This window comes from Sturnira hondurensis, unplaced genomic scaffold, assembly GCF_014824575.4.
Source record: "Sturnira hondurensis isolate 20B ecotype Veracruz unplaced genomic scaffold, ASM1482457v3 Scaffold0013063, whole genome shotgun sequence".
Taxonomy (NCBI): Eukaryota; Metazoa; Chordata; class Mammalia; order Chiroptera; family Phyllostomidae; genus Sturnira; species Sturnira hondurensis.
This window is the reverse complement of record NW_028085694.1, coordinates 1366041-1383534: the sequence shown is the minus strand read 5'-3', so window position 1 is coordinate 1383534 and position 17494 is coordinate 1366041. Positions and strand designations below refer to the sequence as shown.

At 38.4% G+C, this 17494-nt stretch overlaps 1 non-coding gene across 1 annotated transcript; it reads left to right on the top strand.

Moving 5' to 3' along the window:
- Positions 1–1983: 1983 nt before the first annotated feature.
- Positions 1984–2174, top strand: LOC118997389 (U2 spliceosomal RNA). Its single transcript, XR_005068658.1, has one exon. It is a non-coding gene; the product is annotated as a U2 spliceosomal RNA (small nuclear RNA).
- The last annotated feature ends 15320 nt before the right edge of the window (positions 2175–17494 follow it).

Here is a 17494-nt window from a genome sequence, read left to right as displayed (position 1 = left end):
CAACCATGGCATATGCATATCTAATATGGTTTATGGTAATCTCAACCAATTAAAATACAAGTAAAATAAGGTAAACAAGAGCTTGTATTGATGTGAGTTATAATTGTCCATATTTATAGAATTAGAATTAAGTTTTTGAGACACTTATGAAATCATTTTAAAATAATAAACCAATCATATATACCTTACACTTTAATAAAAAATATTTTCCCAAAGTGTTTAGTAAGAAACATGGAATTGTTTTACATTACTGAAAATCTCTTTAATGTCTGAAAATTGAAATGAACTATATTGTCAGATCTGTTTCTGCATTTATTTTGTTATCAAATATTAGTTTGGTTGCAGTATACAAAACTATCAAGACATGTGTCAAGAAAAGGGAAATATTTTAACAGGCCTTTTATACAACTGAGAAATTTTTCCTTTGATACTATGCCAAATCTCCCCTGGTGATAATCTTTCAAAGGTTAGTTGCAATGTGGAATCTGAAACCACATCAATAAATCTTCCATGGTCTGCTACACTGAGATCCATGGGTATGTCTTGCAGTTTTAATGAATTTTTGTAATATTATGTGCTGATAATCAAGAAAATATTGGTACATTACATAATCTTCTTCTTTTTTAAAAGATTTTATTTATTTATCTTTAGAGGGGAAGGGAGGGAGAGAGGGAGAGAAATATCAATGTATGGTTGCCTCTTGTGGGTCCCCTGCTGGGAACTAGCCTGCAACCCAGGCATGTGCCTTGACTGGGAATCAAACTGTGATCGTGTGGTTCGAAGGCCCATGCTCAATCCACTGAGCTACACCAGCCAGGGCACAATACATAATCTTCTGAATGTTGACATATTTTATTACTTTATAAAAGAAGAATACACTTATTAAAATCACCACTGATTTCACTGGAACAGCCTTTAATTATTGGCAAGCTGTCAAGCTCACTGACAGATATAATATTAAATTCCAATTTTACTTGAAAGCTAGAATTTTGACATTGGTAATAAATATTTTCAGTTGTTTCCAGGCCCATTTCATTAATTTTTGAAAAAATATCTGCCAAATATTAGAAGCTGAGTACCCACAATTTGACTAGTTCTTTAAAGTTTAAATGGTGTTCTATGATGAAAATGGCTAGTTGAGCTTGCAACTCTAACAGTTAAATAAATAGTTTTCTTTGAGAGAATCATCGCATTTATACATAAAGCACCAGAAGTGCTTTATATACAAATCACAATTCACCAGACAGAATATTAAAAAGATGCAACCAGGGATCAAAATTCAATAAAATAATGTTTATTGTTTAATTAAAGACAATCTTAAGTAAATTGACACTTTACAATCTTAAGTAAATTGACACTCATTTTCTTAGTAAGAATACATTGGCGAAGAACACAGTGACGTTGGCCTTGATTGGTGCTAAGGTTTCAGCAATTTCATCCACCCTTGTTTTTACACTGTCAGTTCAAGGTAACGCAGTCAAAAAGTTAAATAACATCCTAGCATTAGTGTGGAAATAGTTTTAACCATACACCCTGAAGGGTTCTCAGGGACACTCCGCCAAGGAAGTGTCCACATGCTGAGAATCGAAACATTCAGCCAAGGGTCAATGAACTATATGTCCCAAGAACTAAGACTTACCTGTGTTTTTGTAAACACAGTTTTATTGGAACATAGTCACACCTATTCATGTACATGTTGTTATAGCTGCTTTCCTGCTGCCACGGCATAAATTAAATACTTGTAGCAGAGACTACATGGCTTACAAGGCTTAAAACATTTATGACCTGGCCCTTTAAAGAAATGTTTGCCTACCCCCAGGCTAGGCTATAACAATAGAATTTATCCAACAAATATATTTGAAAGAGATAATTCAGATCGGGAGAAAAATAATAATGTAACATAAAGGATGAATAAAAACAAATGCTAGTTCTAAGACCAATGAAATACAAGATATGGCAAAGACTAATTAAAAAAGTGAAAGGATCGCTTCTTGGCCTTTTGGCTATGATCAAGTGTAGTATTTGTTCTTATCAGTTTAATATCTGATATGTCCTCTCTCTGAGGACATTATATTAAATGGATTTTTGGAGCCGGGAGGTAGAATAGGAGGTTGCTCCATCCACTTCCTGCATCGACCTGGTATTGCAGTACTTCCAGGAATGGTGCACCAAAAAAAAAAAAAAAAAAAAAAAGTGAAAGGAGCCTGGGCCAGATGGCTCAGTTGGTTGGAGCACTGTCTCAAGCACCAAAGGGTTGCAGGTTTGATGTCCTTTCAGGGCACATACCCAGGTGGCAGGTTTGACCCCAGGGTGTATATGGGAGGCAACTGATGGACATTTCTCCTCCACATCAATGTTTCCCTCTCTCCCTTTCTCTAAAATCAATTTGTATATATATACACACACACAGACATATATATCTCCTTGTGATGATAAAAACTGTTAGGATAGCACTGGCTAGTGTAGCTCAATGGATTGAGCGCAGGCTGCAAACCAAAAGGTCGCTGGTTTGATTCCCAGTCAGGGCACATGCCTGGGTTTCAGTCCAGGTCCCCAGTGGGGGGCATGTGAAAGGCAACCACACATTGATGCTTCTCTCCCTCTCCTTCTCCCTCCCTTCTCCTATCTCTAAAAATAAATAAATAAAATCTTTTAAAAAAGTTTTAGGATACTTATAATCAACATTAACAATAATAAAAGGGAGCTAAAATATGACAGTTAAAAATAAGAGAAAAACGTGAATGATTTTATGTTAATAAAATTTAAACTATAGACATAAGAGATAAATGCAAATAATCTGAATTTCAGAATCTGACAAAAGAAGAAATAGAAAGTCCATACTGTACTATCATAATTAAAAAATAAAATAAAATATGAATTAGTGGTTGGAAATCTCACCTAAAATACTATAAACAGGTGGTTTTACAGATAAGTTCTGAAAAATATTTAAAGGACAGATTTTTCAATTTTAAATTTTTCTTGAAAATATAAAAAAGAAATGCTCTCCAATTATTATATAAAACTAGTATTACTTGAACTGTACTTGAACAACAATAAAATTCAAAAGCATTTAATTAGAAAACTAGTATTAATTAAAAAACAGACAGGAGTAAAAGAATGATAGAATATTAATTCTACTCATAATTATGAGCTGGACAATCTTAAACGAATTATTAGGAAATTGCATATAGTAGTACATGAGAAAGAATAACAACATGGCCAAGTTTAGTTTACCTCCAAAATGCATGGGAAGTTTAGGTTTAGAAGTTTGATCAATATAATTACTTAATTAATAAATGAAAGGAGAAAAACCATATTTTTAGACGCAAAAAAGAATTTGATAAAATTCAACATTCCCTCATGATTTCACATTCAAATGAAAGTATTAAAGGACACATGGACAAAGACAATAGGTGGGTAGGATCGAGGGTGGGAGGTGGGGATGGCTGGGGTGGGAGGGAGTGGAGGGGGAAAATGGGGACAAATGTACCAGAACAATAATAAAGAGAGAGAGAGAGAGAAAGAGGAAGCATTAGAGGACTAGGAATAAAGGAAACTTTCTAGAAAAACCTATAATAAACACTTTGCTTAATTATCAAAAGTTAGACGCATATGCTTTAAAATCAGAAAGTAGACAAAGGTACCCACTGACACCAATTCTATTCAACATTTTACTGGAAGATCTAGCTAGTAAAATAATAATTTTAGAAAATTAAGTTAATGTAGGTAAAGAAGAAACAGACTATTATTTTTTAAGTTATCTTATTTTCTACATAGAAGTCTTTAAAAGTACTTGAAATTAATATAAAAAATTTACTTAAATGGCTGGATATACCACCAATACATGAAAACTAACTACATATACATATGGGCAACGAAACAGTACATAATTTCAACAAGATATTATATAAGACACCTAGAAATAAGTATAACGGAAAGTTTAAGACCCATCTGAGAAAAATTTGAAATTTGAATAAAATATATAGAAGACATAATAAATAGAGAGATAAACAATGATCTTGTGTAGGAAATCTTTTTTTTTTTAAGAATTTACTCATTTATTTTTAGTGAGAGGGGAAGGGAGGGAGAAAAAGAGGGAGAGAAACTTCAGTGTGTGGTTGCCTCTCATGCACCCCCTTCTGGGGACCTGGCCTGCAACCCAGGCATGTGCCCTGACTGGGAATCCAACTGGTCAACGTTTGGTTTGCAGGCCAGCACTCAGTCCAATGAACCACACCAGCCAGGGCAGAAATCTTAATATTGTAAGAATTTCAGTTATATCCAGTTTTAATGATAGTTTATTGGATTTGAAAAATTCCGAAAGAACTTGACCCATTTACATTTATCTGAAATTTACATGCAAGAACAAAAGTCAGAGAATTGTCAAGATTCTTCTAAAGAAAAGTATAAGTGTTTAGTATCTCAGACAGTATACTGGCACAGGGATAATCAGAGTGATCAGTGCAACAGAGGAGGGAACTCAGACAGATCCATTCTTCCATAGAAACCTGACAGACTTTGCCATAAATGTTCACTATGGCACAGGTGGCATAGCACCACACAGTAAATGGCACTTGGACTATTAGGCACTTGAACTAGAAGTTCCTACACTGTTTAATGAATTGTGTTCCTCCCTTCCCCACAAATTCATAGGTTGAAACCCTAATGTGATCGTATTTTGGAGAGGGAGGCCTTTGGAAAGTAATCAGGGTTAGATATGGTCATGAGGGTGGGGCCATTGTGATGGGATAAGTGCCCTTATTAGAAGAGATGTCAGATCTCTCTCCCTCTCTCTGCCATGTGAGTTCACAAGGAGAAAGTGGCCAGCAAGAGTGTTCTCACAAGAAGTCAACCATGCCAGGACCATCATCAGTCTTCCAGCCGACAGAACTGTAAGAAATAATTTTCTGTTTTTTACGCCAGTCTTTGGAATTTCGTTTATGACAGCCCAGCTGACTAAGGCAACATAAAACCAACAAAGTATTAATATACAGAATAAAGAACTCTTTTAAAATTTATTTAAAACTCTTTAAATAAATTTAATTTATTTAAAACACTTTATTTTAAAGCTCTTTAAAATAAAGAACTCTTTATGTATATTAAAAGTATTAATATACACGAAGAACTCTTACAAGTCATTAAGAAAAAAAAGAAACCAAATTAAAAATGGGTAGAATATTTTTATGGGCATATCACAGCAAATAAATACATAAGGCAAATAATTATATGAAAAAAATGTTCACACTCACTAGTAATATAAAGTAAGACCAAGATGAGATATAATTCATCACCATTAAACTGGCAAAAAATTAATGTCTGATAATATGAATTACAGTGAGATTGTTGCACAAGGGACATATTTTGCTATTTAGACTAAAAATTGGCATGACTATTTTGGAAAAACCCATTGTGAAATCAAACATTCTCATACCCTAAGACCTGCCAATTCTTTGCCTAGATATGAGATACCCTATGGTAGAGATTCTAGCCTATGTATAGTGGTAGACTAATGTGGTAAGGAGAAGCCTCAGATGTGCAGTTGGGGTTGTTTAGTGAGAACAAAGCGGTGGCAATCCTCAAGCCAGTCTCTGGTCAGTGCAGGGTCACAGAGCCATGATGAAAAAAAAAATCCAAGAGAACTTCTAGTATATATGCACCAGAAGATATTTAATGAGCATTCATAGCAGCTCGCTGGCAGGGGGATGATTAAAGAAACTGTGGCATAGTCACAGAATGTAATATACAGCATTGGAAATAGATGAACTCTAGCTGCATGGGTGTGTTGTCAAACACACTTAAAGTTTCAAAGAGCTGCATCATACTGTTTTAATAAAAGTTGTTACAAATCAAAACAAAAATATTCTTTAGAGATACACCTATGTCATAGAGGAAAGAGTAGAAAGAAGTAATAAATACTACATTTAGACCTTTGGGGGAAAGAGAAGCTAGGTGTTTCTTGTTCTTAAGTTGAGAGTGAATTTACTTTATTACTATGCTTCATAATTTACATACAGGCAACATATAACCTTTTTTTAAGATTTTATTTTTTATTTATATTTAGAGAGAGAGAAAGGGAAGGAGAGAAACATCAATGTGTGGTTGCCTCTTGTGTGCCCCCAAGTGGGGACTTGGTCTGCAACCCAGGCATGTGCCCTGACTGGGAATTGAACCAGCGACACTTTGGTTCCCAGCCCACGCTCAATCCACTGAGCTACACCAGCTAGAACAACATATAATCTTTTAATGAAGCACATAAAATGGTTAAGGTTCAACTGTACTCAGAAAGAGAAAGAAGAATGGGGACGGTGGAGAAAACAAGGGAAGTGGAAGAGGTAGAGGAAGAAGAAAAGAAGGAAGGAACACAGAAAAAAATGATCCATGCTCTTCAGAAGGGAGGTGAGAAGGGCAGCCATCTAAAATAAGCTCCTACTTTATAATGGAGTTGCGGTGTGGTTGAAGCTCACACAGGGCTGAATTTTTACAGTCTATTATGCAAAACAGTATTATTTCTAATTTCTCTTAAGTACCATGTATGTGGCTTGGGGTTACTTGCCAACTCTTAATGAAAAGTTCTAAATAGTTTCTTTAATAGTGTTGGAACAGATTAGTAGTGGCTTTTTTGTTTTGTTGTTGTTTCCAGAAGAGTACCAAATAATTTTTTTTGGCTTGCATTTAGGAGCCAAAGTAAATATGTTTTTAATTTTATGTTTGCTAAATGCATCTTGTTGAACATACATCATTTAAATGCATGTGTGATATCATTGAACTGCACTTTATTAAGAATAGGCAAAAGAGAATGCTAATCTATCAAATGAATAATTTCAAATTTATATTTTTGTTAATCGGGTGCATCATCTAACATTATAATGTTGGAACCAGGGATACTACAGATACCTGGTATATGCCGTAAGTGTTTGCTGAGGGGAGAAAAAAGTTCAAATGGGACCTTCGATATCAATACATGCAGTAGTGTTTGTGCATTTTTTTATTGCAGCTCATGGTAAGAAATGCATTTCATATTATATCTCATTAAGCAAACACACATACACATACTAAATAGTTGAAAGAAAAGTTACACAAAAGAGTCTATCCTCACTACATACATTCTGATGGTTTCTATTCTAATCTATTCTACGTCATGTCGTTAAAGTTGCTAGTAGTCACCTAGCAGGTTAATTTCACAACCCTCAAAAAGGCCGTGGCACACAGTTGGAAAACCCTCATCTAGTGTACCCCTTTTATTTTGTGGATGAGGTCATTGAGACTTGAGGGAGGCTAGAGAAGTAATTTGAAAAGTAGTATGTGTTCATGTGCCTAGAATAAACTAACAAGAAGTTAGTTTAAAATGTACCTTAGTCATTGGCATTTCCTTATATATTTTACCTTTGCTCCTTCTTTCCAGATGCCCGCAGCCCATCTTTTGTCAGGTATGTCGCTCAGTCTAAAGAGATCGGATTAATCCAGTGGAATTTATTCTGAATAAGCCAAGCAGAAAATAGATAGCATCTTCTCCTTGTTTGTAAGTCAATTTCTTGATGACTTTCCAAATTTTTCCAGGTACTACAGTTAAATCTACAGAGCTATCTGTTTGTTTATTTGTTTTTTAATGTTGCGATACAGCAACCAGCTACAAAAAGCAGGCTTTGGATCAGTGACTTTACACATTTATTTCATTTCCTAAGTTAGAATTGAAAAATGCTTTGATGCCCAAACAAAAGTTTGTGTTCTCATTCTCTGATGAAGCCCATAGCATACTGGCAAAACATCAGTTAAAAGAGAAGAAGAATTAGGCTCAATTTTTATATATTTATTTTTCACTTCCCACATGCGTCTTCCCAGATCCTTATCTAGATGGTTAGAGTTATAGTTCACCACTCTTTTTAAAGACTATCCAAAATACATTACTCTATGTTTAGCTTCTGAGATGATTTTCAGTTTAAATCCCTGTGTGAATTGGAATAACTCACAGGTGGGTTCCTTTTTTGTTACTGTTCTCATTATCATGATTATTATCAGCAATTATACTGTTATTTTTAATCAAATATAGATTAATTCTTTGCTTCCCAACTGCTTAGAGGAGTCCAGAGCAAATGTGTAGTTTGTCACATAGGAGAAAGGAAAATGTTCACCGACTCCCCACGTGGCACCTGGTGTCCATTAACCCAGGGCAAAGGTATGTTACTATTCTTCAACACACCTGTATCAGAGGGTATGGCCACTTCTAATGGAAACAGCGCGTCACTTGTAAATCGTTCGTAGGTATATACATTGACTCTTAAGGTAGATATTTTTTCAGGGCTGGTACTATTTTAGAATTTCTGTAGCCTATAAAATGACATGATGCTTCCCACAAACTATGTGTTCCATAAAGCTGTATTTGATTTTGCAAGGGAACCTCTGATTATTGTCCCTTTGAAGATCTGGGAAACTACCAAATACTAGAACTCCTCAGGAGAGGAAAGCGAGGTCTGCTTTCTCCTCCACATCTTGGGTTCAGTAACTGTTGGAGCTCAGAACTAGGAGCTTTATTTTTAAAGTTGTCTTACCTCTTACATTTGAGCTATTTCCATGTGCTCAAAGGTAGTCAGAAAAAGCAAATGACGTGTTTCCTCTGATCATTCATTAAATTTTATTAGTTTTAACAATAAATAAACTTTGATACCTCTTCATGTGCATGTAACAAAACCTTTTTCTTAGTGATTCCTGATCTTAAACCTTAATCATTCCTTCTCTCTTCTAAAAAATCACTGTACCTCACAGAAAAGAAAGAAAAAATGCCCCCCCCAATTTAACTCATATTAGTGATGATCCCTTTAAAAGTCTGAATATACTTAGCTCAGTCTCTAACGTCTTTTTCATTTGTAACTGTTCTGTATGTATAATTATTTAGTATGGTGGCCACATACATCACATAGATCCTCTTCATTGAATAAGTATTGATAGAGTTGCTATTCAGTGGTTAACTAAGATGAAGACTGCTGTACTAATATATTTTTAAGGCTGTTATAGAAAGCTTTGAAAAAAAATCTTCCTTCCTGATCAGAAATTCAACTGAACAAAACTCTATACCCTGTGCAAATTCTAGTTAAATGTATTTGCAGCTATCGTGTTTCTGCCGTCATATTTTGAGTATTTTTGTCTCTGGCACTTTGATTTTAGAGTTAATACACATTAAAAACAAGACTCTGTTAAATACTACTATTTGCTCCAATCCAATGGGACATATAAGCTGAATACAATTATGAAAGAAAACAATACTGTATGTAAAAAAGTAAAATAAAGTGTCCAAGATAACACATGTAAGTCTGGGAAAACAGAAAGGGGGAGATCATTTCAAATAAGAATTATATACAGATTCCAAGGTGGACAGAACAGTTTGTCTAAGAGACTTAGGGTTTGCAGGTATCAAAGATGTACAGAAATAGGTGTGGTCTGCTCGGTGCTTAAGGGAAAAAGTGACCCAAGCAGAGCAAGGATCTTAGAAGTGATGCAGATAAGGAAGATGACAGACAACAGCAGCGGTATTTAGCATCGCTTCCTTACAAACAAACAGTATCATTTAACCTGCACAACACTCCTAGGAGGTGAGTACCATTGATGATGCTATCTTAGAGGTAAGGGCAAGAGATTGCCAAAATAACTCAGCAAGCAAAGGCCAGAACTCTTGCTACAGAACCAGCCAGCTGGGGTTTGGTTGGGGTGGGGGGGGCACATTCTGGTGTGCTGATGGGCAAAACTCTGGAGACAGAGTTTGGTGGAAAGGAAAAGGAATCTTATTTAATGAAGATACAGTTTGAAATAAATGCTGTTTTCCGCCTCAGAGCTCCACACCCTTTAAAGTACCCAGAGATAAATAAACCATGCCAGCCTCTGCTAGGCCAGAGCAGTTTCAGAATATGCTTGGCATTCCTTGTCCTCCATAAAAGTACCATCCTTTGGAGTCTGTGCAACTTGGCTGAAGTCCCACTCTGGGTGTGCTGCTCCTTCCTTGCTTCCTGCCTTCTGGTCCAGCACTTGCTCCCCAGTTCTCTATTGTTGGCTTGCCAATAAATACAACAGTGATCTCAGCCAGGTAGCTCCTGGGACTGGCCAGGGTTGCTGCTGATCATCTTGCAGACACTCAAAGGGTAGGGGTGGGGACAGGGACTCTATCATATAGACAGCAGGGTCTAACTCCAGCGGCCTCATCACTTGACCTCCGGGCCACTGGGGCACAAAGCACAGACCAGTCTGCTAAGCACCGTCCTACACATCCATGAAGTAGTTCTGAGGCCCAGCCCAAGCTAAGCAAGCAGAGTGGCAGCCACAATAGTACCTGCTGCTGATGGGCTCCATTCTGGAGAAGCAGGAAGGCAGTGGGTGGGTGGCTACCATCACAATCTCCCATGTCGGGGAGGGGTTGATATCTAGTTACGTAGCCTCAAGGGCCTGCTGGTCTGGGATGCCTCCTTTTCTGCCTTAGCGGCTCAGTAAAATAGATGGGGGTGTGTATCTCCCTCCCTCTAGTCACCTACCTAGCCCACCCGCCATGCTCCTTTGGCTGAGTCATGATGCATGCCCACACACACACTACAGTCCTCTGCACTTCCCAGCCCCTCCCCATTTCGGGGTGGGGCCGGGGTGTCCCCGCAATACATTCTTTGACACATTAGGTTCTGGGAACAAAAGATGGCAATGGCTAGGGTCTATTCTAAGAAAGTATACTGGTTCTTTTCCTTCTTTCTCTTCCCTTCCTCCTCTCTTTTATTATTATTATTATTATTATTATTACTATTATTTAATGGAATGTTAAGTGTTTGAGTATTAAATTGGCCAATAAAATTTGTATAATGTTCTGGACACATACCTCAATACCCAGGACCTGTCCTGTTTGGGCTGGTTGTCTCTTTTTCAGAGGTTCAGCATTTCTGACTATTCCTGGTGAAATAAGCATCTTTTACTGTTTTCTTTTTTAAATGTTTTTATCTGTAGCCAAGGACATGCTTATTGATTTTAGAGAGAGAGAGAAACAAAGATCAATCAGTTGCCACTCATACGCTCCCTGACGGAGACCCAACCTGCAGTGTAGGTGTGTGCTCTGAGCAGGAATTGAACCTGCAACCTTTTGGTTTACTGGAGCATGCTGAAGCTCCACCAGGTGGGCCACACTGTTCAGGGCCCTGTTTGCGTTGTAAGACATGGGCTGTCCTTGTCACCCACGCCCAACAAGACTTCCCTATGTGAGTGGAAGACCGTGGAACAAAAGGCATCCATCAGGCCACACCAAAGCTCCATCCTGAATGACGTGAGAAAAACAGGTTTCTTCGCAAGTCAAAAAATAACAAAACAAACTGCTAAGGATGAAATAATTCCTCAAATAAAATCACCGGCTGAAACATCTGGGTTTGCAAAATAGAAATATGATACTGAAAAAGAATTACAGTCCCCTTTCAATTAATAAACATTGCCTACTGTTGCTAAAACTCAAGAGTCTTGTTGTGCAAAGGAACTTTAAAACTATAGTTTGTGAAAATGCAAAATGACAGATATTTAAACTTGTCTACCTCCTCCTGGTACTTTCTCTGGAATCTGCTTTGACCTGGTCTTTTAAGTGCACTCACAGGACACACATCCCACCCAGGACCGCTGGCCAGGGGCGATTCCACAGTGATCAACAGCATCCTGCTGTTCACCTCAAGTCCTCCAGGCTGAAAAAGTGCCCTTTTGTTACAGTACACGCCTTCTGGGCAGTCTACTGAATAGGCAGAAAAATAAAGCCTGCAAAACACCTTGCAGACTATATGTTAGAAACAACCAGAGAAGAAAGAAGCTTGGTGGGGAGAAAAATATTGCAGCTTTTGTTCTTGCAAATTTTGAGAAATGTTTCCTTCTCCTAAAACATAGGTCTAGAAACATGTGACTTTTTGCCACAAAGTACACATAGCTCTAAGTGAAAATTTCAGAGTGGGTATTTAAGAATGGCGGGGCTCCTGAAATGATTATTTGAGCAGGTGGTGCTCATGAACTGGTCCCGAGGACATATTTCTCTGGTCTTTTAAGTTTGAGGTCAAACATTTCACAGACTCTGCCACACTAAGTGATTAACAAAACTAAGTTGTAGCCAGTAGACAGCTGGGTGCTTATTGCCCTGTAAGCCCTCATGGTTTAGGCTTGTCTTTGATTATAGGAGCTGACCTTGGTCTTGCAATAGTTGGGAAATCTGCGAGAATGGACAAACGGCAAATAGATTACTTGGAGTTTCCTGTTTTCATTCAGATGTGTACAAATTACCTCAACATGCCCCCCCCCTTTTTTTTCAGAAAACACTAAGGTCTGAAAGAAACTCTTGTTATATTGTTGCCACTTAGGTTTCACTGAGCCTGCATTATCTACTCACAGCTTTAATGACTTCCTGCTGAGAGAGGTTCTGTAGCAGTCTTGGCAGCAGGGCTAAGAATAGCATTAAATGCAAGGTTATCTAGGCATTACACTCACTGTAACATGCAATTAACTCTCCTCTTCCATTTTCATTACACAATTATTCATTAATGTCAATTTAATTTTATGCATTGTTCTACATGACCGAAGGCTGATTACGGGCCTTTTCACTCCAATATCCCAAGTTAACTGGTGCCAGCCACACTCAGGGCTGCCTAATTGCAATTTAGCCCAGACAATTCCTCCCATTTTTGCCCTCCAGTAATGGAACAACAGATCATGGCCAGGTAAAGATTTTAAGGTGGAAATAAAGCCCACGCTACAAAACACTGAAGTTCAGAAAAGCTTTTTTCCTTCTTTTATTTGATCAAATAAAGACTCAGTGGAAAAATTAAATGAAGCAAATTTTTCTTTTCCATTTTAAAATATATGATGCTTTTGTGCACCGTGGTTTAGTAGCTTCAGCCTAACTACCAAAGTCATGATGGACCCCAGGTCTAAGGGACCACACTGGGCTCCACTGGTTTAGTCACATCAGCAGAACCGTCCACACCTAGAAGTCTGAGAGATAATGTGGAGTCCAGAGGAACACTGAATTGCAGTTTCTACAGATTTCACGGCTTTTCTTGACATTAATGAATAATTATTTGTTTTTGTCGTTGCTCTTTTAGAATATGAGCAGGTTGTAGGTTTGTGAAGTTCAGTTTTTTACAGCAGTAACTGAGTACTTTTTGAACAACATCTCCAGCTGGTAGAAATAAAAAGACTTGCTTCTTTCAAAGTTTCCAACTATAATCTTTTTACTTCAAATCGAATAAAGTTTGTTAGATGTCCACCTTAAAAGGCTAGTAGTGATGTAGACTAAAACTAATTCAGATCCTCATATTCTTGTGTCCAAGTAATTTCGCATTATCGTTGAATCTGCACAAACAGCTCATCATTAGCTTTTCTAATTTTACCAGAAGACAATTGTTGGAAATGAAGATTTAAAGAACTATTAAAAAGGAAACTTGGACCGCTCCCCACTTTCTATTGGTAGTTACTGCTGTTAAATCTGGGGAAGGTGTGTCTCTGGGATAATGAAATCTATTAAAAGTAAAAAAAAAAAAGTCTGTCCTTTTCCACAATGGGTGACATATTCATTTCAAAGGACAGTTTTGTGCTTGTTAGTTTGCAAAACCAAGATAGTTAGAATATGAATAGACATACGCTAGTGAGTATAATGCCCCAGGCTAAGCCAAGAGACCCCTATTCTAAGGTGACAATCAGGTAAACAGGGAACAGACAGGTATTTCAGCCCCTCATTTCTCACTACTGTGGGTAAAGCTGTGTCAGCACTTACCTTCAAACTCCCCCCTTTTCAGGGGCTTTATAACTTAGCCATAAAAATTAGTTCCAAGCAAAAACTTGGCATGCAAAGTTTCAGCCTTACAGTGAACTTTTTTTTTTTCACAAATTGTCAAAGGGAAAAAAAAACTCCAACCCTTTGGCTATTTTTACTTTTTTTTAAGGCACAAAAATAGAAAACAGAAATGTACTGGTTATGTACTTTTTTGGAACTCATACAAAAACATTTATAGCCATTATGAGGCATGCGAGTTCTTGGAGTACTCTAGGGTTTCTAGACAGATGATTTTATAAGACTAACATCATCAGTGCTTGTAAGGTGACGTTTCCAAACTATTCTTTCTTACATCCCTTCCTTTGCAATCAAATGGAACAGCTCTGCCTTATAAAACGGCGTGACGGTTTTGATATACACAATGGTGAGGTGTTGTGGTCTATTACCTCAATAATCCATACTCTGAAGTCTCCGTCGGTACAAGTTTAGCTAATAGACCGCAGAGACTCGGAAGAAGCTTCCACAATTTGAGGAGCAATGGCAGTGTGTTCTAACATTCTCTCCCTATGTAGGAAAACAATAGGGTCAGCTGGGAGTTTTCAGACTCCTTTGAAAGCAATGGGCCAAGTTCCCACTCCATGTAACTCTGGGGGAAAATTAAATAACTTTAAATAGCAGTACTCGAGACTTAATTAACATGATTCAGGCAGAGTTGTGCAAGTTTGGTGATACAAACCGCCAGTGGTAATAGAATCACACTCGTGGCTAACCGTGACTCACCCCATTGTTCAAAAATACAGATGGGGTCTGAGAGCAGCGTGTGATGTTTAGGCACCACATGGTCCACCACAGCTTGGTGCAAGCAGCTGACCAGTTAAGGACAGTGTCAATGAATGAAAAACGAGGCACACTCAAACTTTGTGAGTTTGTCATTTTATCAAAAATCTCATGAAGGAGTTTACATCATCACCATTAGGAGTAATATCACCATTATTTGTATTCAGGTTGCTTGCGTTAAGTTACACGAAGACCGTAACCACTGACCTGACCCCCCACTTTTGATTTTACACTTAATTTATATGTTACTAATAGCCGACTGCTGTCTAAAGCCTTTTTGATTCATGCTCTGTTTGCTTTCCTTCTGTGAGGTTTATGATCAAGGGACCTAATTTGCTGGCTTCATTATAAACTGCGTTTTGGACAAAATATGAAGTAATGGGGTTGAATTTTGGCTCTCGACTTTGCCTCAAAAGTCAAACCATGGCTTTCTAACAAAGAGGTATTTAGTGGTGTCATTGGAGCATTTAGCTTCCTGAAGTTCACATATGATTAGAAGTTAAATATCTAAAAATCCATTTATTTGCTTAATAACACTGCCAAATTGAACCCGTCTGTGGTTTCTGCATTATAAAGCCACTAAAGGACTCTTTTGAGGTGCTGTGTATGTGATTACTAACTTAATAGATTTCCACCAGCACCACTCAAACCAAATCATCATTCCTCATGGATTGTGTACCTAGTGCTGCAATGCCCTGCGCCAGGCTCTGGAAGGGATGCACGGTCCTTGTATTTTCCTCTCTGATCCTGCTGATCACGTTATAGTTTCATTTTTTTTGAGTCCAGATATGCCCTCCACCCCTCCTCCTCATTATTTGGTGGAATTTGTTTATGCCTGTATCCCTTGGTCCCCAGGGAACAGGAGAATGCAGTAGGTTGAGCTCTCTCTACCTGTGGCTAACACCGATTGAGTGCTTTAAGATGTGCCGGGTCCTATTCTAAGCATGCTTCATGGAAAAACCCTAAAATCCTCCCAACAGCCTTAGAGGCAGGAATATAACAGTATTCCCCATTTTACAGATGAGAAAGCAGCTACACGGAGATACTAGGCCCCTGGGCAAGGCCATGTGCAAGTAAAAGATATGTCTGGGATTCACATGCAGGTATCTGTCAACAAAGCCTGGCCTTCGACCCCCTACTCTCTGTCCCCCTCGATGTGCAGTAAATGATTCTATGAGAGAGTGCCTCTCCTCGAGGAAATGGTATTTGCAGCTCATCCTTGAGCTGATGAGCCCTGCAGCACTCACGACACACGTGGGTAACGAAGAGCTGCGTATAATGAAGAACTGAAAGTATGGCACAGGCGATAGGTGTTGCCAGCATCGGAGACAGCAGCTATCAATGCCTATTAGCATGCTAGCCAGGGAAGACTTCATGGAGAACACGTGGCTGCTTTTGAGATTTGAGATTTGAGATTTGAGGATAGAAAAGATGTAGACAGGTAGTAAGCAGGTGGGAGTTATTGCTTTGTGGGGACGGAGAAGAAGCGGAAACAAGGTCCATTCTGCAGGAGAGGCAGACCTGGGCACAGGCTGGTAGGAGAGGTTGTGTAGGTATGTGTGGGCCGTGAAAGCCAGGGTAAGAAATATAAACAGAACTTAAAGAAAAAACATGATTATAAAGCATACGGCTTAGAAGATCATCATCTTTGAGTTTGTTCAACAACCTACGAAACGAAATATGTTTCAAAGAAGGCCTTTGCTTTTTCAGCACGGGAGAGAGGTACAACATGCCTCCCCCTTTGCGAGGCAACAGCTGGGCCCTGTTGCGTTGATCCTGCTGGGCAGCCACTTCCTGTTGCATTGTCCTTCCAGGGGTGAGGGAGTGGCTGCCATCTGAGGTCAGCAGGGTCAGCTCACGGGAACACAAGCAGCAATTCCTCTGTGTTTAGCAGGGGCTGGTGCCTGAGTTTACATGGCTCACAGTCCTGGATACTGGTGACTACATCCACTGCATCATTAAAAATTGTATTAAAAATTCCGACAGTCATGTAAAGATCTAGAGAATTCAACCTATCATGCTAAGTCCAGTGATTCTTCTCCCATCATCGATCCACAAAAAGTACTTAGCCATCCTCAGCATTAAAAAAATCTGGTTCAAAGAGTACATGTGCTCTAAAAATTCCAAATCTATATCCAGCTAATAACAAGATAGCACATCATAAAACAGTCATCAGGACTCCACTGGGTGAGCACCACACTCTTGGAAAACGATATTAATATTTGGACCTCCGCTAGAGATACGCATGTTTGGCTGAGTTCTCGCTGCTAATTTGGGGTCCACAATACTGTAGATTTTCAAAAGTTGCTCTTCTCCCAGGGCTCAGGTAATGTAGGCCCACGACAAGTACATTCTCTTGCTTGGGCCAGATGAGAGATTTTTATCATTTTAGGTGGAAGCTGTCTCACTATAGTTTTTTTTTAGGTTTTTAGAGAGTATTTTTAAAGCATCATATCAAAAACACTTTCACAAGTTAGAAAATTTTTCATGTGCCTTAAAATGACAGAATTCAATATTAGAAGGTATGACCCTTCCCCCAAGAGATACCCCCCCTCATTCAGCAAATGAGGAACCCTTAAACCCAGGGAAGTGAGTGATCTGCCAATACTGAAAACAGGCATTACACCAATATCTTGACTTGCACTCCTGTGCTTTCATTGGCTCACCATGCTCTTTTCTAATTTATCTTTGAGACTACTCAGATGATTATGGCTAATGAGAGAGAGTTCTCATTGGTGTGGATAATTAGCAGAGAGGTACAGCTTAGAGTCAAAAAACCTAGGCTTCAATCCAAACTCCCACTATCTGAGTAAAACCTAGAGTCAATTTGACTTTTCTGATCCTCAATTTTGTCATCTGTAAAATGTTTATAATAATAATGCCTAGTGCCCTGGGCTG